General features: G+C 33.7%; 1 protein-coding gene across 7 annotated transcripts in view; it reads right to left on the bottom strand.

Moving 5' to 3' along the window:
* LOC145268251 (FHF complex subunit HOOK-interacting protein 1B-like) overlaps positions 1 to 19,929 on the bottom strand; it is a 293,884-nt gene extending 273,955 nt beyond the window's left edge. For 4 of the 7 annotated variants that reach the window (XM_080123586.1, XM_080123590.1, XM_080123588.1 and 1 more), the window contains exon 1: positions 19,639 to 19,929. The gene's annotated coding sequence lies outside the window, so the exon portion shown is untranslated. Of the gene's footprint in view, positions 1 to 19,222; positions 19,412 to 19,638 lie in introns of those variants that run through there. The other 3 variants (XM_080123587.1, XM_080123589.1, XM_080123592.1) reach the window with 2 other exon arrangements.
* Between the last annotated feature and the right edge of the window lie 5,383 nt (positions 19,930 to 25,312).

The following is a 25,312-nucleotide window of genomic DNA, read 5'->3' as shown; positions in this document are numbered from 1 at the left end:
AAAAAAAAAGAAAGAAGGCTATAACATAATAGGTCCCTGTCACTGCTACATGTCGGACACAGAAATTGCATAGAATATTTAACAGAAAATATAAAATAGAATCCTTACCATGAAGAAAGTGGTTAGAACTGTAATTCATGTATTTATCTATTCATTTAATTATATATATTCATTATTAAGTTATTTATATATACACTAAGTTATTTCCAATTTTGCTGCTATAATATTCCAATTTCCCGGGTCAACAATGAATTTTCTCTCCGCCCACACTTGCCGAGTTATGTTTACCTAAGGGCTTTTTTACTAAGCAAGAGACATTAGCTGTATATAATGAATTAATTTCTCCCACACCCTCCTACAGTATTCAAATATCTCTAATGTATATCGACTTTGATTTTTTTTAAGCTCAAACCTTTACCTCATCACCGCAATGTTGCATCCTTGTGCTTGTTTTTTAAGTACTTCCACGAAATGTGCTCCAACAAACTTACTGCAATTGTACCCTCTCAATGTAAATACCCCTGACAAAGCCAATAAGCAAGAAAGTCCCGCCTCTTCATTGTAGAGGTTCCTAGTTGACTGGAAAACTTTCTACTGTAATAGCTTCTTTCCTTGAACCATTTAAAATTTGGCCCTTACTCTCTGGTTCCCCAACCATACCAACATGCAGAAAAATTTTAATGTAATGTGGCCAAACATCTTGCTACTAAACTACTTGCTGTGAATGCACCCTATAAATTTTACCCTTAATCACAGTATCTGCTTACACCTCAGTGGTGGTAATGTGAAAATTTACTACCCCTTCAGTATACACCTTACCCCTGAAATCTAAGCCATTCTCATCAGGCTATGAGCAGCAAAAACGTATCAAGCATGTACTCTCTGAAACTGATTCCTGGCATGGGGTACCCATAACAGACAGGTTTGGCAACATTTTAAAAAAAAAAATTTTTTATTACATTTTCACCCCAAACAAGGCATATTGCCACTTTGATGTAGGGGGCTACTATCAGAGACATAAGCTACAGGGGTACTATGTAGGGAGTTGGGCAGCAAGATGTCGGTTCATATTACACTTGAACTTCTGCATGTCAGTACAGTTGGGGATGCAGGGACCCGGAAGGGAATTCCAAAGTCTAGTGGTTCTGGGGAAGAGACTACTGGAGTAGAAGGCTCTCTTACATCTAGGGATCTCTACTGTGAAGGGTGGGATTTAGCTGCTTGCTGGGGGTATTGACATCGAGGGGGTACAAGTGCTTGCAGTTCGTCAGAGCATTAACTGTTAAAGTACTTGTAGAACAGGAAGAGGAATGCAACATTTCGTCAATGGGACAGAGGCTGAAGCTTAGATGACAGTTTAGGACCTATCAGATTGGCGACTCTTTTGAACCTTATCTAGGAGTGAGAAACTAGTAGCAGATTCACCAGCTCAAATATGACAACAATACTCCATACATGGTTCCTGTGAACGTTAGACCAAGGAGTTTAAAAGATGTACTTTCAGATAAAGAGTCATTGGTCATTGCTATTGGTGTTAGAGAAGGTTTTTAGTAATTATTGAAGGAAACAAGTTTAGTCTTGGCAACATTGAATGTGACCATCCATTTTTGTCCCCATTCCACTACAGATTGGAAGTCATCCTCTAGTGTTTCTGCCATTTCTTTAGATAGGTGTTCATTTGCAGTAGTATTACAGCTCCAACAGGAGGAGTTGGTATGAGAATCTGTCATCCTTTTGTTTGCCGTCTGTCTCTGCATATATTTATCAAGCGATGAACTGCAAATCAGCAAAGTGAATGCGACAATGCTACTTTTGTGACATTCCTTTGTACGTTCTGGGTCAAACCTTCCCTGAATTTGTATGCAACCACTGAGCCTTGCTGCTCCCAGTGTTGGAAGTAAAAATCTGCAACCAAGAAGGAGAACTTCATGCAGGCCAATCTTGAGGCATGATTTTTTTGAGTTCTATGCAGAAATCATATTCGCTTAACAAAAGGAATTGAAGGAAACAAATAAAAATTGAAGGTACCCATGAAAAAAAACAAAAAAAAAACTATATATATATTATATATATATATATATATAAACAAAAAGTAAATACGGATTTGTATACGAATAAACATCAAAGGTCAAATGTTCTATAATAGATTCAAAATGTACTCGAAAAATGGCACATAAAATTAACTTAAAATGAAATTTTTTTTTTTTTAATGGGCCATATAATGAGGATGCTTTTGTTACATAAATTCTCCAAATTTTGTTTGAAGTCTTTTTATTAACTAAATCTAGTTTTCATAAATTGGGACTTGTATGAGTAAATAAAAAAAAATAAATTAAAAAAAAAAACAAAAAAAACTTTATAGTTACATTTTTAAAAACTGAAAAATATTTTATTTTGGAATTATCTCCCTTCAAAATCATTCCTAAAACTAACAAAACCATTTTGTGCTTCTTTTCAGTTTCATTTTAATATATATTTCTTACACAGAGCTAAATGATACAGTAATAACAATATATAATATAATAATATTATGCATTGTCTGAAGATAGCGGTTTCAATCCTACCCAAAAGCAGCCACCGGCTTAGTTGGCCCAAACATGGCGAGACAACAACAACTATGGAAGACAGTAATTGCTGAGGATGCAGTTAGGAGATTCGGAGTTTCTATCTCATCACGGTAACCACCTGACGAAGGCCAGAGGAAGAGTTGGCCGAAATGTCATGAAACAACAACTAAACGATAAGGATAATTAATAGTCCACAATAAATAAATGAATAAACAATTCTCATCTCAAGAAGCATCCCAATTAATTAAATAACAAATATTATAATAGATAATGCACTGGAGTCAGGGCAAGAGAGGGCTGGGTGAAAGCTCAACATTCACTGTCATATATCATAACACTACTGATACAGCTGCTGTACAACTTAGCCCAGATGTAGAAAGGGACAACTCACGGTGTTATCAGAAGAATAGATAATAAAGCAAATGTTTTATTATATATTAGATAAATCATGCACCATTCAGGCATATTGAATTTCACAAATCTTCATTATACAGAAGCTAAAAAACGATAAGAGACTTTTCTTTTTTTTTTTTTTACCAGATTTTCCTTGGGAAATGCGATACTAATAAGATGCTTTCAGAAACTTGATTCTTTTTTTTTTTTTATCTGTCAGTATATGTGAGGCCTTGTCTCTCTGTCACATTTAAGTTTGAAATAGGATTTCTTTGATTCGTCATGCTTAAGATTAAAATAACATTTTCCTTTGCTGGTCATGTTGAACTTTAAAATAACAATCTCCAACATCTGTGCCATTGTTGTATCCCTGTGTCCATTTAACAAGGAATTTAATGGGATGTTCTCTAATGAATCCATAGAACTTCTGCTCCTTTGACATACGTAATCCAGACTAACCCAACAAGCAGCAAAATCCAAGCACTTCACTTTTGAGGACCCTAAATACAGGAAACCACTATTCAAATAGTTTCTTCCCTCCCCACAGACCGCTATACTTTGGAATTCCCTTCCTGTTTCTGGCTTCCTTGATTGTATTAACACGTTTATCAAACTTCCTTTTCTATATTTCTTTCAGTAGTCATCTCTCATGACTAGCTAACCATTTCGTGTTAAAAGGAGTGCTATGTTTTTCCATTATAACAAAGTCTAATGAAAAAAGTAAAAGATTTGAAAAATTAGGATTTAATAATTTACTGAAGAGATGAATAAAGAGGTTATTTAATTGAAATTTTCAAAATAATTACTGACATTTTTAACTAATGAATATTTTTTTTATATTTCTCCTCGCCCTGGGAGGTCATTGTCAAGGCAAAGTTATTATTTTGCTAATAGCTTTCCCAATAAAAATACTCAATCAGCAATCAATAGCACAAGTATAGATATATAGGCTGTGTGTACTAAGAAATTATTTTGATAAAAGTGTGCACCTGGCCAAATGAAAGAACAATAAAATTATCAAATTATAAAATCAGCAAAAGGTCATTTAAATAAAAATTATGAACCTGACACAGCATCTATTCTTAAAAGAGCCCTCGGATATAAATTTAAATCATAATAGAATCAAGTGTTAGCTCCAGGAAGGAGCTCCTTGATCTCTTAAAACTTACTGAAGTAAAATACAAAAAGGGGGTGGGGAACCTGCTGTGAAGAAGCAACAAACTTAATTATTAAAAAGAGAATAAATTAAAGTATGATGCTTGAAAGGTTATTTTCAGCAAACGGTTAACCAGGTGAAACAAAGTCAATCAATGAAACGATAATGACGGAATGAAATGCCCTTAGGATGTGACTACAGTGACAATACCATCAGGTGTTTCAGGTTGGCAAAAATGGTTACATAATAACTGGAAAGGATATCGTTGTCAGTTGATGATTTGGGCCCAAGAAGAATCAACCAGTTGAATTCCCATGCATACATCTTCCTAACAGTCAACCATCCATAACCGTCATCAAAAATAAAGGTATATAGTTCCTATTTACAATGCCTCCCCACAGGACAGAGTTAGACACCAGGGTCGTTTTTTAATGTGGAGAAAAGGAACAAAAATAAAAATTGTCTCAGTTGTGAAAGATTTCTCCTCCACTAACAGAACAAGAAATTGAAGTGCAGCATCTGAAGAACAGATGGTATTTATTTGCTCCCCCACCGAGCAAATTAGGCACAAGGCCGATTTTTTATGTGAGGAGTGAAGGGGAAATGGGGACCAACTCCCCGGGGAGTAGGGGAGCTGGATAGTGACAATTGGTATGAAGGGTTGCCCCTACATTGACCAAGGTCTTATTTGTGGGGGCAACCCCACATAGGGTCTTTGCTTGCAGTATCTGCTGGAACAGACACTACACTTTGATCTTGGCCCGAAGGTATATAGTTATATTTTCATATATCAGTGTGTTGTTGTTCTTTTAAACAGCAGCAATACAACATACTTCCTTTGCCCAGTGCTAGTCTTTATCAAATGTTCCTTTTTACGCTGCTTTTCTTTCTTCTGCTACTAGTGTTTTCAATATCTCTTCAGTGTCACACATTCATTATCAGTTGTGGTTTAATATTAAATTTTAACCTTGAAGTAGTATTTATTTATTTATTAGCTCTTACATCAAATGGCTTTATGCCTTGTCTGGAGCGAGTCCCATAAAAAAAATATTATATGTTATGGTAGGGAAAGGCTGATAAAAGCATGAAAGTGATAAGGACAGATTTGAAAGAAAGAAGGTCAGAAATAGGTGGGTTTGGAAGTCAATTTTTAAAAGCCATCCAACACATGCCATCAAAAAATTAGAATTAAACTAATGATGTTGATTTGTAATAAACCCATTCTTACATCTCAATTTTTCTTCAAATTCCATGTTTTCATGTTTTTGCTTAAAACCTATTTGAAAATCTTCCACACACGTTTTGATCCAAAACAAATTCCAAGCTTTCTCTTGTTTTTTTCCACATTAATCCATTACTGTCCGCAAGCAATCATTCTAATGGATTGCCTTATCTAGAAAAGTTCATTATCAATTCAAGTATACGAGCTTTTAATGATTGTATTTTAATATTTAATTTGTCCCACACATTATTTATGCCCAGATTCTGAGAACTAATATTATCTCCCTTGTTTAAAAATAGCTCTTTATTAAGAAAAGATCAATTTTTTAATTTTACATCCATTTGTATACACATATGGTTGCATTTTCCTAATCTATATTACATTTCTCAGAAAGTACTAGCCCAATCTGACTGAAATTTTGTATGAATCTTTATTATGTTAAGGTGGAGTAAACTAAGTATAATGGTATCCATTCGATGCATAGTTAGGGATTAACAGGAAAGATTAGTCATCACAATACCACATTTACTCTAGAAGTTTGGTATAGAGTACTCATTCTAAATTAACGAGTTTTAACTTTTGCCTGTTTTTAACGGGCTAAAACGTTTGCTAAAGTTAATTGTTTTTATTATTCAACAAGAATTCGAATGTAATATTTGTAATCTATATAACACTAATTTACATTTTTATTTTCTTCAATAAACCAAAGCAAACCTTGAATCATGAATAATTCTGAATAAGCGTTCTACATTTGCATTTGAAGGAGATTTAAGGTTTTCATTAACATAATCTACAATTGGCAAATTAAAACTCAATCATGTTGTTTTTATTTCTATCTTGTGCAAATGACACTTTATTTAATTACATTTTTTTTTCTTTAGTTTTTCTTTATTTAAAGTTGGAAATCTGTACAAACATATTAAGAATTTCTTTTTGAGATTTTATTTTCAAAGTTAAATCCATCAAATCAATTTAATCTCGACGCCTGTAAGGAATTGCAGACATAAATAGCAGAGCCCCCCCCCCTTACTCATCCAAAATTTTTAAAAAATAAATAAAAAAGAAGTATTTTTCTTCAAATATTTTACAGTTGGCAAAATACATTTTTGTTTCATATTATTTGACTACTGTTGTATCTGGAGTGTTATTACAACAGTGCTTTGATGTATCGTGTCGAACTCTGAGAATCTTTCTGTTGAACTTGGCAAGCTGCATGGAATTCTGAATGGAATACTTTATTTAATCCACAGAGGTAGCATGCTCTCGTAAAGACCCCTAGTAATTGGTAAAACCCAGCTACAAGTTTATACTCTTGAAATTAGAAGGTTCAATCCTTAGGGCAGGCAACACTCAAAAATACAATTGCGAATTACTCATGACATTTACCTAATCATGGCTAACAGAGCGAAAGCACGCTACCCTCCCTGGATTAAATGAATAGTTTTGTTTGAAATTCCATGCAGATTCCCGAGTTCGACAGAAAGATACACCTAAAGAAAATCTGAGATTATCAACGGAAACTTTGTGAAAATAACACACAAGATAAGAAAAGGAATCCTAATGATACAAATTAATATAGACATCATAAAAACCAAGAAATCTGAAAATTTGAACATGTAACTCTAAACAGTTTCTAGTTTAGGGCATTTTCTGTTTGCATGTAAATTGCACAAGATGTCACCCAGGCAACTTTTTAATAATTTTCTTGAATATTTTCAGTTTGGAACATAATGTGACCCTAAAAAATTAACTCAGGAAAGTTTTCTGACCCAACGAATCCAGAAATGGCATCAGATTTGCTCAGAAATAAAGTTTCCTTTGCGATTTCTATCAGATTTAGAAATTTTTCACATATGCACCAATATGGGGGAAAAATGTGGTTGATATGGTGATAGGTTTTTTGGGTTTTTTTTTTTTTTTGACATTTATACAGACACTATGAAATGCTTATGGAGGATCAAAAATGGTAAAAAGTTAAAGTCCATGTTTTATTCACTCACAGTGTATTCAAAATTTGTTCATTTGCTTTTTAGTGTTCAGAAATACTAGTTTTGGGGAAGCAACTAGTTTGGTTATGCGAGATGAAGTTGGGAAGACCATCCATCTAAATTTATATAAATTTCATTTAGAAGTAAGTTTTATAAAATAAAATTTCTTGATTTGACATCCAACCTTAAGGTTGTTCAAAAGATACCATTAGAGCATACGGAAGAAGAGATGGCACTAGTGTGATTGAAAGAATTAAAAGTGGATGGAGGCAAGTTCAAGAAAGCATTATCACTGTCGGCCAAGAGAAGAGTCTATCAGACATGTGTACAAAGTATGATCATGTATGAAAGTGAAACTTGCCCACTGAGGGTTGAGGACATGCGTTGCATGAACAGAAATATTACAAGAATGATATGATGAATGTATGCGAGTGTTAAAGATGAGTTTAGTTCTGATGATACAGAAAGAGTAAATCTGGAGAGTATCGGGAGGTGAGCAGAACAGGAGACTTTGATGGTATGGCCATGTTGAAAGAATGGATGAGAGTTTGCAAAGGAAAGCCAATAAAAATATGAGGGAAAAAAATGATAAGAATGAATTTAAAAGAAAGAGTGATGAATAAAAACTTGGCCAGATTTCTAAAAATCGTCCAACACCAGCATATAAAACAGGCGTTTAACCAAATGAAATTCGGAATGGAAAAGTGAATACTATAAAACATGAAAAACAAGTGAAGTATGCATGGTTCCCCATGAGTGCACAGTGAATGAGGCATAAAAAAAATTACTAAGTTCAGCATTTGCGCCCCTCCCCCTCCATTTAACCCCAACCAAAAGTCCCCAGCGGACATCAAATCTTGGTTAAAATGAAAAAAAAAAAAACAGTGCAGTTTTAGGCCTTAACATATGTAAATTTGAGTTCTGCACCATGCAAAAAAAGAAATGACTAAGTTCATCATTTGCTCCTCCCCTCATTTAGCACCAAATATCCAATATTTAAATTAAAGTTCAGCATCATGCAAAACTGCTAAATAGACATACACAGAAAATTTGGACAAATATGGTAAAATAGTCAAAAAAAAAAAAAAAAAAAAAAAAAAAAAAAAGGAGTGTTTTTATTAGTCCTAAAAGAGGCCCTGGGGCACACCTAAGAGTTATCACAAAGTAAAGACAAACAAAATTATACAGAAATCAGTTAGTTACAACTTTTCAGAAAGTTTCATAAAAATCCAAAGCATCAATTTTTTTAATAAGCACAAAAGTGTCAATTTTAGCCATTTTAACCTGAAAGGCACCCTTAGGGGGCAACCGGAGTTCTCCTGAAAAATTTGTTCTGTTAGTTTTTTTTACTCATATCATGTTTAATGTTTGTGCAAAAGTTTAAAAAATTTCAAGGTGTAGTTATTGAAAAAAGTGCGGCCAGACAAACGAATGAACAGACAAGGGTGAATTCACAAAAAAAGAAAGCTTAAGGAAGTGGAGGACATGGAACTACCCAATGAAGAGGTGATGAGGGCACTTGGTGAACATGATACTTATAAATATCAGAGTTTTGGAAGTGGATGCTACCAAAACAGAAATGAAAGATGTGAATAACCAAGAAGAACAAAAAAGTTTTAGAAATCAAAGTATATAGTAGAAACCTGATGAAAGGAATGTGGGTAATATTACCAGCAAAATATTCTGGACCCTTCATAAGCTAGGCAAAAGAAGAACTTGGATACCTGGACCAGTAAACTAAGAAACTAATGATCATGTAGAATGCACTAGAAAATGATATTTACTGACTACAGAAGAAATGAAAAAAGACTAATAAGTATAGAAGACTGGATGACACACATACAAAAAAAAATAAATAAATACATACATAACCCAGAATACAGAAAGGCTGATCACTGCAGCAAGAGGCACTGTCTAAATACAAGTACTAGCAAAACTGAAAACAAAAAGGCGAGAAAAACGAAATGTGAAGAGAAGCGGCTATATGGACGATTTATAAGACTTGTTAGAGAAGAGATGCACAAAAACACACTATGAAAAGGACACTTGAACAGAGAAACGGAATTCTTATTAACAACTGTATGAAACAACATGACCAGAATGAATTAAATCCAAACTAAAATTAACAAAATTCAGAAAAATAGCAAACATCATACGAGCCCAAAAGAACTGAAACTACCATAAACTCCCATTAATTGCTTCTACCCCTGGAGAAAGACATGCTGACACATCATGACACCACCCACATAAATCGATTGTGAAGAGTAAAGGAGGAAGGAAAGACTGACTAGGGAGAAGACCTACTAGAAAATGTGCAGAGAATATTAAAACTTTAAAGCGAGAAAAACAGCTGTTGCGATAATGCAAAACGATTTGCAGTGGCTATCAAAAAATCCAAAAAGTGCTAGAAACCTGGGAAAACTACAGTGAACAACATTTGTTATTGCCAGCGAACAATGTGTGAGACGTCCTAGTGGGCAAATAATAATCACAGAAAATCAATAGTCGCCAGTGAGAAATTAATGATAAATGGCTGTTGTGATAGCGCTAAATTATCTACAACAGTCATGAAAAGGAAAAATTAGTTTAACTGCATTCCAAACCCAAAGTAAAACAATAAGTTTTTTAGTTTTTTTTTGTTTTGTTTTTTTTTAATTAATTCTCCATAAAAAGAACGAATGGTATTTGAAACAAACAATTTTTCTCCCATCAGCAAATAAATAATTTGCGAAAGAATTTAGCTGAGATCTTCAAAGAAGACAAATTCTCGAGTAAGAGTCCGTGAGAAAAATGTATTTAAAAACAAAGCCCCCCCCTTCCCCTTTCGGCAGCTGCATTTTCCTTAAATTAAAAACCGACTTAATGTCTAAAGTTGCCCTCGTAGGGAGGCAAGTAAATAAGAATACATCCCTCTTCCTCTCCTATCAACACTTCTCGTCTCATTTGTCCTGCACAAACAACTAGCCAATTAACCTTTGTGATAAATGTAAAGTGTAGTATTTATTCTGATGCTACACTTAGTCTAGTTTGTTTTCCATCAGTAAAGGAGAAGTCTTTCTATACTGAGGCATTTTTTTTTTTAATTTCTGTTCCAATTTAGAGTGTGTAACAGTCAAAACTTGCTACAATCACAGGCAGGAGCTAATTCTCACAATTCGAGATTTGAAATCCATTTTCTCCCTGGCTGGTCCAATCACAAGCTGGCTCTCAATCACATGACCAAGTATATAAAAGGCAAAATCTGAAACTCTTAACTCTTACTCCCTGGCTTCAGCTGACAGTAGATTAGCCTGGGGCCAAAGCCACAGGTCGAACGCGAGTACAACAAGCTAACAATGGCTCTCTTCAAAGTACATTTATTTCCATGTGAGGTACCCAAACAAACTGTTTATCATGCTAAACAACTGCTCTCATCGATACACTGACACACACACACACTACAACACTAAATACACTGAAGACCTTGTTCTTTCTTTCTCCTTTAACAGGTTTCCTTCGTCCCAACAACTAGCTATAAACAAGTGTAAACAGAACTGTACTCTCCTCAACAAGCCGGCAATATATTACATCTATCTTTACACAAGAACACTTCCACCTACTAACCGGTTTCTCTGTTGTACACGCTACTAACGAAAATAACAAATAAAGTTGTTTATTAAATGTTAAAATGAGACTTCCTTTTGCTGTCTTCATTATTAATTATCATGGGGAGAAAAGAAGAAAATTATAAGTAAAGATCTTGCAGATATTTTACTGTCCACAGTCCTTCGAAAAAGTGGTAAGAACATCAAATATATAACAAATAAATGTTACCAAAGGCAAGATAAGTTACTCTTCTACTCAATTGGGTTGGTTTTTAGTGTTTTTTACCAAAATGTTTAAACAGCTCAAAAAGCAAGCAAGTTCAAAGAGTACGCAACCACAAGAAAAAAATGGCCACAATGTATTTGTTACGTGGCTATTTTTTTCTTGTGGGTGTGTACTGTTTGAAAATGCTTGTTTTTTTTGAGCTGAAAAAACATTTTACATTAAGTAAAAACACTAAAAACCTACTATCACATTTAAAATTGGGGCCAGCAACTAGTTTTCACAAGACTGAAAAGATACTTTTTTGCAGGTTTCATGTAAACAAAAAAAATATATGCGCGCACTTGTGCATACAACAATAGCCACCACTTATAACAAAGAATCACATTACTTAATATCCGTGTGTATATATATATATATATATATATATTTTATTACATGAAACCTGCGGAAATGTATCTTTTCAGCATCATGAAAACTAGTTGATGAATCCAATTTTAAATGCAATATTCGTTTTCAGCACACCCCAAAACCCTTAGAAAACATGTTTTTTTAGGGTAGGTTTTGTGTCGATCTACCAGGCCACAATTACTCATTTTACGTTAAATTGTGTTCATTTTATGTTGACCCCCGCTCAACAAAAGAGGTGGTCATAAAGTGAGTGCTTATTTTATGTTGAATTATAGAAAAGTGATCCCCCACATTTTTAAACTATAATTTTTTTTACATCTTGGAAACTACTTGTTTCCTAGAATTTTAAACGTTATTTTCATTTTGAACAACCCCGAAAACCTGAAATAGTGGTCATTTTAAGGGATTTTTTCAGGGTGGAAAGATGTTGCACCTTTACTGAAATATCTCGAGGAATATGCCGGAATGGCAATTGGAAAACCTGTACAAGAATGCCCAGCCCCTAAAAATGCGCGTTTTACACTTATTTAATCTTTTTTTTTATGATTATCATAGATTAAGTATCATAAAAGCAGAAAAAAAAAATTAATGATTTTTAAGAAGGGGGTTGGTTCACTTTCGTTATAACGTTACCTGACTTACTGTCCATTTCTTTACCGACGTGTCACATGATTAGAACGTTTTAACGATAAAGTGAACCCCCTTCTTAAAAGTGATTCAATTTATTTTTTTTTTCAAAATTTTTTTCTGATAACATGATACTTAAGTCTATAATCAGATGATAATCGTCGGGGGGGGGGGATTAAAAACATTAAAAAGGTGAAAAACACGCATTTTTAGGGGGGGGGGGGTACTCTACAGGCCCGCCTGCCAATTTTCAAATACTATTTAAAAATAATGTAAACAATGAACTTTGAATTATTTTTCCTCTGTGTCTACTAAAAAGGGCAAGCACAGTTAGTCCTACAATAATTCCGGGGAACTTCAAATAAAAGAAATTGACAGAGCATTATACAAAAATAAATAAACGTACAATTTAAAGATTTTAAAAATTTAAACAAATGTAAACAAAATAATATTGCTTACTAATAATCATATATTCCAAAATTAAAACAGGCAAAGTTTACAGATGCGTAAAGTTAATGTGTTTGTTTATATATGCTTTCTTATTTTGTTTTTGCTGGGGATGGGGCATCCTAACGAATGCTAGATATTCATCCACTATTTCAGTCATTCCAACCGAGAGTTCCTTTAAGTGCAATTGTTTATATTTCTCTTGCATTGCTTCGCCAGGTATATTCAACAGGTAGTTTTTGAAATTATTTTCCAGGAGTCCGGTTACTCCGATAATTATCTGAATGATGGAGATCTTCCTAAGATTCCAGTTTCTTTTCATGTCCATACATGAGGCCCTTTAATACCTTTTTTTTTTTTAAGGTTTCTTTTTGTTTTGTTTTTTCATGGGGATAGGGCATCCTATCGGATCCCAGCCGTTATTCACCGACTACTTCATTTACTCCAACCGGGAGATTAAAAAACATTTTTTTTTTAAGATTCTAACCGTTCCTTTGAGTGCAATTGTTTGTATTTCTCTTGCACTTGGTTCTCCGGGTATATTCGACAGATAGTGTTTTTTTGAAAATACTTTTTCTTTAATTTTTAAAAATTTTCTTCCTTTGAAGATTGTAACGCTGGGTGTGGGGCAGCCAAACCAGCTGCCAACATTGCTCTGCTTTTTATTGAAACCAACCGAGAGCTCTTTTTAGTATCCTCGTTGTTCCCTTAAGTGCAATTGTCTGGATCTCTTTTGCACTTGGTTCACCAGAAATATTAATTAGGTAAGACTTCAGGTTCTTCTCCATAAACCCTGTGGCACCTATAATAACTGGTATGATTGATATCTCTCTAATTCTTTTTTTTTTTTCATTTTTCTTAAACTTTTTCTTCTAGGGGATGGGACATCCAACCAGATGTCTGACATTTACCCCTATTTTAGTGAGTCCAACCAAGAGATCTTTTCAGGATTCTAGCCGTCCGTTTTAGTGCAATCGTTTGTATTTCACTTGCACTTGGTTCACCGGGTATGCTTGCTATGTACTTTTTAAAGTTCTTTTTCATAAGCCCAGTTGCTCCTATGATGACTGGTATAATTGAAACGTCTTTTAATTTCCAATTTCGTTGTGTGTGGAGTCTTGTGCTAAACAAGGTAATATATAAGTAACCATTAAACAGCGAAAGTAATTAATACCACCTGATGAATCCACACATCTGTGTCGCCTACTTTTCTTATCTTATTAATCTCTGAAATAAATTCTCCTTTTAACTTATTTATTTAAAATAAATGGTGAACAGTTGATAAAACCAGCTGTACCTATTAAGCGTTGTCTTAAAGTGTTTTTTTTTTTTAACCATCATTTTTTTACGGTTATGAAAGTTACTTCTCCAAACTAAGTAGTACTTGTTACGCCAATGTTTTTAATCTCATAAAATCATCGGATCTTCCAAAAACTTTCAACCTTTTGATTAAATGGTAATTTGATATCAATTTTAAAGCCGGTTTATTAAACTGAGTTTAATATGCCTTTCAATTCCACGGTCCAAAGGTTTAAAAACGCTTTTCAAATTGTCATACAAAGTAATTCATTTATTTTATTCATTTTTTTTTTTTCTTAGTCCCCACAAAAGATAATAGCTAGTTTGTGTACGTAGAAATCGAAAAGTATTCTGGCGGATGATATAATTCCACAATATTTTTTGTGCTTATTTAGAATTACACTTAATTTAAAAAATACAGACAAATCTTTATGATGTACGTACTTGCCACGAAACGAAGACGTCATAAAAAAAAAAAAAAAAAAAAAAAAAAAAAAATCACGTAAATTGATCAAGTATTTTTTTATTAAGAAAATCAAATTTTTAGAGTAAGCGAGGATAGGGTCAAACGACGCCATGTTTTTTTTTAAGGTGCTGCACAACTCAATTTGACTACTGAGATTTACGGACCGTGCTATTTTATAATAATAAAAAGAAATTAATCAATTAACGTGATTTTTGGGATATAATATTTTCGTTTCGTGACGGCTACGTACGCCGTAAAGACTTCTGCATTTTTGTTTTATTATTTTATTAAATGTAATTCTAAATACATTTTCATTTTATTATATGCAAATTTTTCGTTTTATTATATGCAAATGTCAAAATCGAAGTTAAGACGAGAAACTTGCACACACAGGAAAACATTACCCCAAAAAGTTTAATCAAGAAAAGACAAAAAGGGTAGGTAGAAAAACAAGAACTATAGCAATTATTACTTTTGGTGTATTGTATTATTACTGATGAACTAATTTCTACCTTGCAATTATGTATGTGTGAAGCAAGCAATGAAGCATAAGTTATAGTGTTTCTTGCCTCCCCACGAGGGCAAAGTTAGGCAAGGTCAGTTTTTAAGGGAGGGGGTCTAGCCGGCCAGCCCCCAGCTCTCTAAAAAGGGGTACTGTTGATTGGAAAGATTTTTTTTTTTTTTTAATTGCCTCGGTCTATTGGATTGACTGACGACAAGCAAGATACTAACGGTTGAAAATAAATGCGAATCTTAGCATAAATACTTGGGCATTGAGTAGTAAAACTAGGTTTGACGAAGTCGAACATATGTAAAGAAGTACAGAAACAAGATAATCTATTAATAAATTTATCATACAAGATCTCGCACGCGCTTGTGCGTGTCGTCTCTACGTAACTTTCATTTTATTGTCATTTTTGCTTTTATGACATATTAATCTAAATTAATTAATTGAAAATAATTTTAAAAAATACGATAAACTAAGACGTGTTTTCGATCAGTCAGCAAACTACGGACGGACTGTGCTATTTTTTTTTTTTTTTTTTAGATAGGATTTTCAAGTCGAATTCCATTTTTACGGTACCTTTCGTTTATTAAATGGTTAGGTGAAAGTATAGAATAGTTACACAAAAAAAAAAAAAAACCTTCCGTCTTAATAACGAGTTCTAAATAATATTGCTATTATTTCAGCACGATCCGTATTCTACATAAGCACCTAAAATAGCAGTAAAATTTAGTGAAAAAATAATATATTTTAAATATCTACATAAAATTTTATAGGGGGATTTTCAATATTTGCTTTAGCAATGCTCAATATGCAAGTAAGAGCTAAGTTGCAATAATATATATATATATATATATATATTATAAATTGCCAGATCTATTTAAGCTAAATAGATTGCTTTCAGAGCATATATATCATTTGTAAACAATTCAAATACCACAAGTATGTTTAAATCGTATTCATATCATTTGATATGGTATGTCTTGAGGTATTTGAATTGTTTACAATATATAAAACAGATAAACAAATAAATAAATAAATCGCACAAAATATTAATTTATTAGAAACTGTTTCTAAAATTGTTATGTAAATTATCTTGATAATTGTGTCCTCCCTCCAAGTGTTATGACCAGTGTGTGTGTGTGTGTGTTCGTTCCACCTAGGCAAATACAGTTATAGTTTGTAAACAAATAAAGCCGATTATTATTATTTTCTTTTTAATCATTTTATGGGTATGTTTTACTGTCCACATTCCTTCGAAAAGGTGGTCAAAAATCAAATGTATAACAAATAAATGTTACCAAAGGTAAGGTAAGTTACCCTTTTACCTAACTGGGTAGGTTTTTCGTGTTTTTACTAAAACGTAAAATCGGCTTGAAAAACAAGCAAGTTCAATGGGTACGCGACCACAAGAAAAAGTGGTTACAATATATTTGTTATGCGGCCATTTTTTCTTGTGGTTGCGTACCCTTTGAAAATGCTTGTTTTTTGAGCCGAACAAACATTTTACATTTTAGTAAGCATACTAAAAACCTACCCAATTGGGTAGAAGAGTAACTTATCTTGTCTTTGGTAATATTTATTTATTATATTGATTTTTTTTTTTTTTTGCCACTTCTTCGAAGGACTGTGGACAGTAAAACATACCCCATTTTACAATAAACCAATATAATTTAGTTTTTAAAACTAAATAGTTAGTGAATGCAGTTATTAGACAAATTTCAACATGTTTTACTTAAAAGCAATGTCACGAGAGAAAAAAAATGTATAATCAAGTATAAATAAGACCTGTAAAAAAAACATCACACCATTTTACCTGCATCTTCAAATATAATAATTGTATTTCATCTTTAGATAAATATAATCATCCTAATCAACTACCAATAAAAACACGAATAAAAAAAAAAGTATTTCTGCAGTTTACGAACCGTGCTGAAATAACATTTAGAAACCCATTCTTAATATGAGGAGAGAGCGTGCTTTGACAAAAGCACTGCCACTGCTCTACTGGTGCTCTGCTTTGTTAACTATTCTTTACTTTCACCGTACAATGTAATAAGCGAAAGATACCATAAAAATTGAATTTAATTAATCTAAAAAGAAAAAGATACAGTCCGTAAACTGCAGAAGTACCCAAAAAGTTTGGTTTAATTTATTAAATTTTACCTGAAAAATGGTTTTGTTTTTTGCTTAGGTTAAAAATAAAGAAAAGAAATTGCGTATATTAAAATATTTCCACAATATATAAAATTTAATGTAAATTAAAATAATTTAAAAAATAAATAAATAAAAATATTACAATCTAATGTGTAACAACAATTATTTGTTTCATCTATGAAAAGTTGAGTTAAAACAAAACATCCCAATGAAGGTAAGTTAAAAAACAAAACAAAAAAAAAAAAAACTTATCTCTAAATAAGATTAATGAAATAGACAAATAAAAGCAAGAGAGTTGACATCACCAAAAACAGTCAAGTGTCAATCTTTATTTGCGTAAATAAATTTAATATTCATAATAATATAAGTATATACAAGCCATCAACAATAAACTACGTTTACATTCGCGTATTTTTATATACTTTCTATTAATTGGAACACCTTTTTTTTCTGTTTTTCCCCCCATCACGAAATAAATCACCAAATTCCACACGTAAGTATAAATTTCGAGAGTCGAACAATTCAAAAACGTTGACATTTAATAAAAATAGACAAGGTTAAACAAAAGAATAATGTCCACAATAAGCACAATTTATTGATGATAAAATAATTGCTATCAGTGGAGGTAAAAATAGAATATGAAAATGATTATGTTGTTAGTTAGTCAATAATAATAATAATAATAATAATAATAAATGGAAAACAATAATTAAACAAAACAAACAAGGTTGGTGAATCTGTCTGTGAAAGAAATAACGCACCTGCGCTTCTGGAAGTTTAATTAGTAAAATGTACCTGTTTGTATGAAAAGAAATTGAAGTAAATTTCATAAAAAGTAGGACTAGTGCAGAGAGTGATCCGGACGTAAATAATAACGTTATTATTTAAAAAGCCATTCTTAACGTGGGGAGGGTGTTTTGTACCTATTTTCAACCTTACAATTCAATAATAATAATAAAAAAAAAAAAAAAACAACTTTAATTAAACTTCGAAATACGATTTAAAAAATAGCGCGGGTCGGGTCACTCTCTGCACTGGCACCAAAAAAGTTAACGTTTTTCAAATATATAAATTATAAAGTTTGAAGTTAAAGAGAGAAGAGAGTGGAAAACAATAAAATAAATTCGTTTTATTATTATTATTATCATCATCACTTATTATTATGGTAAATTTGGAGATGGGGACCCTCAGCTAAGTAATATTTCTAAAATGAGATGTTATTCTCTCTCTCAAAGAGATTACGTTTAAAAACTTTAGAAAAAAATTTAGAATTTAGGTTGGGAGATCAGTTTCACATTATACACTCAAAGTAAAATAATCACCTATTTTCGGGTTATTGTTTAACTGGGTAGAGTTTTATGGATATATAACCAGAAAATATAGTTTGTTAAATCAGATAAGTATGTGCGTGTGTGGGTTTTATTTATTTATTTTTTTTTAATATGTTTGTTTGTTTTGAGGAGCGGAAGAGTTCATGCTGTAACATTAATAAAAATAAAATAATTACTTAAAAAAAAAAAAAAATCGTTATTGGCAAAAACGAATAAATTTGTAATTGAGGATCACCAGCTAAACCCTCCTAAATAAGAATTAGGCGATTAAGTGGGATATCGCTGAAAACCGGAGTAAAGGGGAAAGTCTTCTCATAACCCTAAGTCCGGGTGCTAACGACACCTCCCTTAAAAAAACTCCTTTAACAATACCTCTAACCCTAAGTCCGGATGGCATCAGCTTCCTTTAAAAAAAAAAAAAGAAAAAGCTCTCTTAATTTTACCACTATCCATAAGTATTAAGTATGGATAAAAAACAAGAAACAAGAACTGAATGCTTCTAAGATTTAACTAAAACGGTCATATGTCGTTTAACAAACAATAACACAATTTGGTCGGAAAGTAGGTGAGGTGATCATTTTATGTTAAATTTATACAAAAATTGATCCCCCAATCTAAATTAAATGGTGTATTTTTTTTTTGTTTGTTTTTCCCCCCTCCTCCACTCTCTTTTTCCAGTTCTCTTTTGCAGAATGTCCACATGTAATCGCCTAAAAAACAGTATCTCATTTTGAGGGAAGGTGGGGAGCTGAGGGGCAATCATTTATAGTAATACCAAAATATATATATATATATATATATATATATATATCGATATCTTTCAGAACCAATAATAATAATACTCACCGATATCAATAAGTCCTTCCATAATTAAGTCTTTAAAAATATTCTTGACGACAGCTAATGGTTAATATGTGTGTGTTTAAATTTATATAAAAAAAAAAGAAAATAAATAGTTTATATACATATGTATGCGTGAAAGTATATAGGTGTATACTCGTACTGTCAATTTTTCTACAACTACTGCAAATTAACAAAACGAAGAAGGAGGTGGTGGAGAAAAAAAAAAAAAAAAAAGAGTGGGAGAGAGAGACAGGAGTTAAGCGCACCGCCAATGAATTTATAGACGTGCACCGCCCTTCATAAAATGGAACGCGAAGCGAACAAGATTTAACGCTGAAACATCGCTCTCCTCCAACAACACTTTCCCTTTTTTCTATTATAGTCCAATAAAGAATAGATTTAAAAAAAAAAATACTTACACTTTCATTTTTAAATAAAATCGAAAGATGGTCGTATTGTCACGCATATTTTAGAACGTTATTATTCTCGATACGAAGGAAAACACACACATGACAAATATTTGTTGTCGTTTCGTTTTTTTTCTCCCTCATTTTTTTTTTTTTTTTTTTTAGCTAAAGTGACAACTACTACTTCCGGCACTGCCGATCGGGTTTCGAATCTCAACTAGAAAAGTTTACCATATCTAGCCACGTGGTGGAGTTATGGTAAAACTTATTGTAGATCTCTCTCTCTCTCTCTCTCTCTCTCTCTCTCTCTCTATATATATATATATATATATATATATATATATATATATATATATATAGAGAGAGAGAGAGAGAGAGAGAGACTACGTAAATAGTAATAAAATATTTATGACGCTCTTTATAGTACTCAGCACTTGAAAAAATATTGATTTTAATTTTTTTTACATAGGCATCACCACTTATCAAGGCCAAGAGGCCACTCGAGGATAAGGGTGTAAGAAATTTCTTTCCCGCACGCCCAATTTCCTCCCTGTAGACAGGAAATGAAATTCCACAAACAAAGACCTACCTTTAAAACTCAAATTTTATTCACAATGTATCAGAAATGAAAGTTCTTTGGTCACAGTAAGTCCTTTGCAAAAGCAGTGGCTGAATTCGCTATACATACGCATGGAGCCTTTAGTTTGATTCCTCTGTGAGAATGTTAGTTCGGGTTTCCTTTTAGAAGGATCTGTAGGGGACTAGAGTATAAATACCCTAACTCGCTACAAAAGAAAATAATGAAACGAATGGAATGAAGGAAACAAAAACTCAATTACTGGATAAAATAAGCATGTCGTTTATTTTCTGTCAAAAATAAAAATGGTTTAGGTGTAACACGTGTTTATTCAGGCATTAACGACTACATGCGTGGAAAAGAAAGAAATGAAGTCAAGGGTGAGAAATGGCTGTCCCGCACGTAGATAGGAAAATAGAAAAGGAGTATTTGCCTCAGCAAAACCATGCGTTCATGATAGCAGTCGTTCACGTGGAAAAGTCTTCAAACCAAGAGCTATGGACGCCGAATTTGCCTGGTTGACGAAAGCAGGCAAAAGGGAAGAAAAGAGGAAGTTGAATAGTGTTGTGGACTTTTATATCAGGGTGAGTGTTCTGACTGCGCATGTCTAGAATTCCTTTCAGGAGAAGTGACGTTTTGCATGTGTGTGTACTTGTGCGCGTATGTGTGTGTACATGTGTGTGTGTATGAGGATGTGTATATGTGTGTGTGTGTGTGTGTGTGTGTGTGTGTGTGTGTGTGTGTGTGCATATGTGCATGCATACATGTGGGTGTGTATATGTGTGGAAAACATGTTTGAACAGATCCATATTGTACATGGTGTGAATGTTGGCGCCAAATATGGCATATTTTGGGACCTCGTTGTCTCTGGAAGAAATAGGAATAAATTCCTATAATCAAATATATGATGCCGAACACATTAGAATATCCTCATTGGGTAAAATAAGTTCAACAATTATTTTGTCTCTATATTTAGAGAAATGTCCTTCATTCACCCACTGCTTGGTGTCCAAGAAGGTAAAATCCTGGCACTCTAGACAGAGCGCCGCTATGTGAGTCTCCTGGTTCCCGTGTTCATTCTCAGACTAAAAAAATAATACATGAATACAAATTGGCGCCAAGACAAGATTTGGGCACATTCAAATTAAACCAATGACAGACCGGCTTACAAAGCATGTAGGCGGCCAAAAACAATATGGTGGTTGTACATGGAAAATTTTTCCCACACTGCCAAGGAAGAGAGGAAAAAGTAATGGATAATCATTACTTTTTTCCTAATAAAAGTTAATTAATAAACAGTCGGATAAACGACAAATAATAAGCTAATCCAATCAACATAAGTTTTAACGTAGACAATTTTATAATTTCAATATATTTAGTTCAGTTAAATTTATTAACTTAATATGGTTATTTTTAACAATTCAAATTGAGATTCAAAATTATAACTTTAATTCAGTAAATTTTCTTAATATTACACTGCCAAGGAGGAGAGGAAAAAGTAATGGATAATCATTACTTTTTTCACAATACAAGTTAATTACACCTTTAATTCAATAGATTTTTCCAATATTAATATATGTGTGCCATTGTCTGTTGTCAATCTTCAGTATAAACTTCAACTTTTCATGCATCCAGACATTAGCTAATTTCCACTATATGGACTGACCTGAGGAGCCTCATCCTTACAATTAGAACAAACCCACTCCCCTAAGGTATCTTGATGATTAACTCCTATGCAGCTAAAATGGTACCAGCTGTCACAAGAATCATAGCACACCATCATTAGGAACAGAAAAAGGAAACTCCTTCTACAAATTCAGTTGATGCAATATCATCATTGCCCTTAATTTCCAAGGGCACAAGGTTTTTTAAGGAATGGACCTGTTCGCGCCCATCCTTAAGAACAACCGCAGAATGAACATTATTGTCATTTACCGTAATTAATTTGATTATTTTACCAAGATTCCAGAATTGTCTGGTTTTGTTGGGAGTCTTAATAAGTACTATCTCTCCAACAGATAACTTGGGGGCGCAATTGCTCCCGATTTTGGCATCAACTTCTCTTAATGACAAGAGGTAATCATTATGCCAGATACGATTGAATTTTTCAACAAATTTATTCCTCATTTCAAGGGAATGTAATAAGGCAGTCCTATGGGGGGGGGGTCAGGACATAATTCAGCATTATAATTATTAATAAGCAAACGAGGTTGATATTCTGTTTGAAGAAAATGATTCAGAGTTAAAATACTAAAGCCTTTGTCGGAAGAATCAATATAAGTGAGGGATCTGTCATTTATTGCCTTTTGCACATCAGAAAGTGCAGTCAGAAATTGAAAATAATCCAACTTTCTTCTGCCCAACAGTTTCCTCAAACATTGTTTGACAGTTTTAATAAGTCTCTCCCAGGCTCCCCACTGCCAGGCAGAGTAAAGGGGAATTGTTCGATGGACGATGTGTATGGATTTAAATTGTTCCTTCACATCATCCGATTCGAGCACGTTCGATAACAATATTTTGGATGCAACAAAGGATTTCGCATTATCAGAATATACATGCATGGGGATACCAAATAAATTGGTAAACCTCACAAAGGCCAGCATAAAAGAGCGGGTGCCCATATCCGGCAATAATTCCAAGTGAATTGCACGCAAACTCATGCATGTAAAGAGTAATATGTACATTTTAACTTCTACCCTTCCAACTTTAATAGAAAATTGAACGGTGAAATCCAACTTGTTTGAATGGGCGGACAAAGGTCACCCTATGAGCAGGTAATATCAACCCTGCAGGTGCCTTTAAGGAAGAGCATCTATTTTTTTACATATGGTGCAAGTACGCACGAAAGCTTTTACGGCTTGTCTCCTCTGAGGGATCTAAACTCAGACAGCCTTTACTTACTGAGGGTTGAATTAACCCCCATGTGGCCACAGTTAAGATGAGCTTCCTTAATCGCCAGTTTTGATAAATAATGATATTTTACCAACAAAAGGGAAAACTTGACCTCGAAGGGTAGAATACCAGAAGTCTGTATCCTACCTCTGGTTCTATTTAATCCATCTTTATCAAGGAATAACCCTAGGGCAGTTACCCTAGGGGGAAGCACTTTCCCGGATGGTTGTTTCAAGTAACCTAATTCCTGAGAGAAAGCCTCTATTTGCATGTTAGCAAATAACAATAATTTGCCCCTATTAAAATTGTCAGCACTACGGTGACGTAACAAATCATAAAATTTCAACACTTTTTCTAAGACGCTGATTGCCTTAGATAAGCTGGAATACCTTGTATATCCAATGGGAAGGTATTTTCAGAAGGACGTGTCTCCTGAGAGTACACACATGATACAATTTTTTTATTAGTTTCGTTTAAACAAGGTAAAGTGGCCAATCAATGCCATCTCCATTGAGCCATTCCGGGCCATACATCCAGAAATTGAATAACTGGGAAAGTTTAGAAGTATTGATACCTCTAGTCAAAAGATGTGCCGGATTTTCCGACGAAGAAATATATTTTAATTTTGATAGAACGCCAAATTTAATATCAATATCTTCTGAAAATTTTTTGATCTCTGCAATCCTGTTTTCAATGAATATATTTTTCTTGGACCCTTTACCGTTGAGGAGCCACAAGAGGGCAACTTGGGAATCAGACATCAGGAAAAAATTATCAATATTAAGGGGCCCAGAGCACCTAAAACTTGAGGGGCTACCTTAAGACCTAAAAGCATAGCCAATAGTTCCAAAGTGGAAAGTGACTTCCCCTTAATTGGGGCCATTCTGGTCTTTATGAACAACAGAGAACAATTCACTCCCTGTTTCGCATACAGGGTGAATCCGTATGCGTTTTTCGATGCATCACAGAAACAGATAAATCCGACAGACTGATTTTCTGGCAATACATGCCTGGGAAATTCAAACTTCCCCAAGTCGTTTAAATCCTTGGCATGGGTTTGCCACAGCTTATCTAGTTCTTCGGGTATCCACTCATCCCACGACAACTTGTTTTTCCAGATTGAACTGACAATGATCTTCCCCTGTATCATGACGGGGAGTAGCATAGACAAATACACTCTTGATATTTGCGAAAGAATCCCCCGTTTGGTATTAACCTCAGGGTCCACTAAAGTGGGAGAAAGTTTGAACGTGTCCCGAACAGGATCATATAAGTAACCCAATACCTTCTCAAAGGCTGCGAAAGGAGAAGAAATAGTTTCATCCTCCAGCAGTTTTTCTTGTATCTTAGAACAGTTGGAATTGCAGGATCGTAAATCGAAGCCTGCCTCTGACAGTCTGCTACGAACATTATAATAAATAGCAAGTAGGGACTCTCCGTCACAACTGGTAGTGACAAGATTATCCACATAAAAATTGTTGGAAATAGCATGCGATGCTGCATCCTTTGCATATTTTTCCGCATGGAATTTCAAAATGAAGTTCAGAATGAAGGGCCTAGCGTTGAACCCAAATATAATCGTTTTGTACCTGTAAATACATAATTTGTCACCTTTTTTAAGGAAAAAACAAAATCTGTTTTTATCCTCTTCTAACTTAAGGTGAATTTGTAAAAAGGCCTTTCTTATATCACCAAGAAGGACATATTTATTCTTCCTGAATACCAGCAATAAATCCAATAATTTAGCAGATAAGTTCACGCCGATGTAGGCAGCGTCATTAATTGACATCCCCTCTCGACGTTTTAGGGAGCAGTTGAATACGGCACAAATTTTTGTCGTCACTCCAGTTCCCTCCTTAATAACAGGTATATGTGGAACCCAAATATAATCTTCATACTTCCCAAGCAGGACGAAAAACTGCTCCATTATTCCACATTCCTCATAATCCTCAAACACTTGGAGGTACTCATTATACATTCTCTTCCTTTCTAAGGACTCTGCCACTCTGTCCATTACCTTTAAGGAAGTCACAAAGTTACTGTTTACCAGTGGGATCCTGTCAAGGTACCACGGTAAGTCAACATGATATTTTTCCTCCTCCCATACGCACAACCCCACGCACGACCACAGACTCGGAAAAGAAAGGCTTCAAACCGTCGTCATAAGAGAGTGTCAGATTTAGCACAAACTCAATCAAATAACTGTTGGATTGAGGA

The sequence above is a fragment of the Euprymna scolopes genome, chromosome 43 (genome assembly GCF_053919585.1).
Source record: "Euprymna scolopes isolate OS-2025 chromosome 43, ASM5391958v1, whole genome shotgun sequence".
NCBI lineage: Eukaryota > Metazoa > Mollusca > Cephalopoda > Sepiida > Sepiolidae > Euprymna > Euprymna scolopes.
Note: the sequence above shows the minus strand (reverse complement) of the source record. Positions and strands in the feature narration are given on the sequence as shown.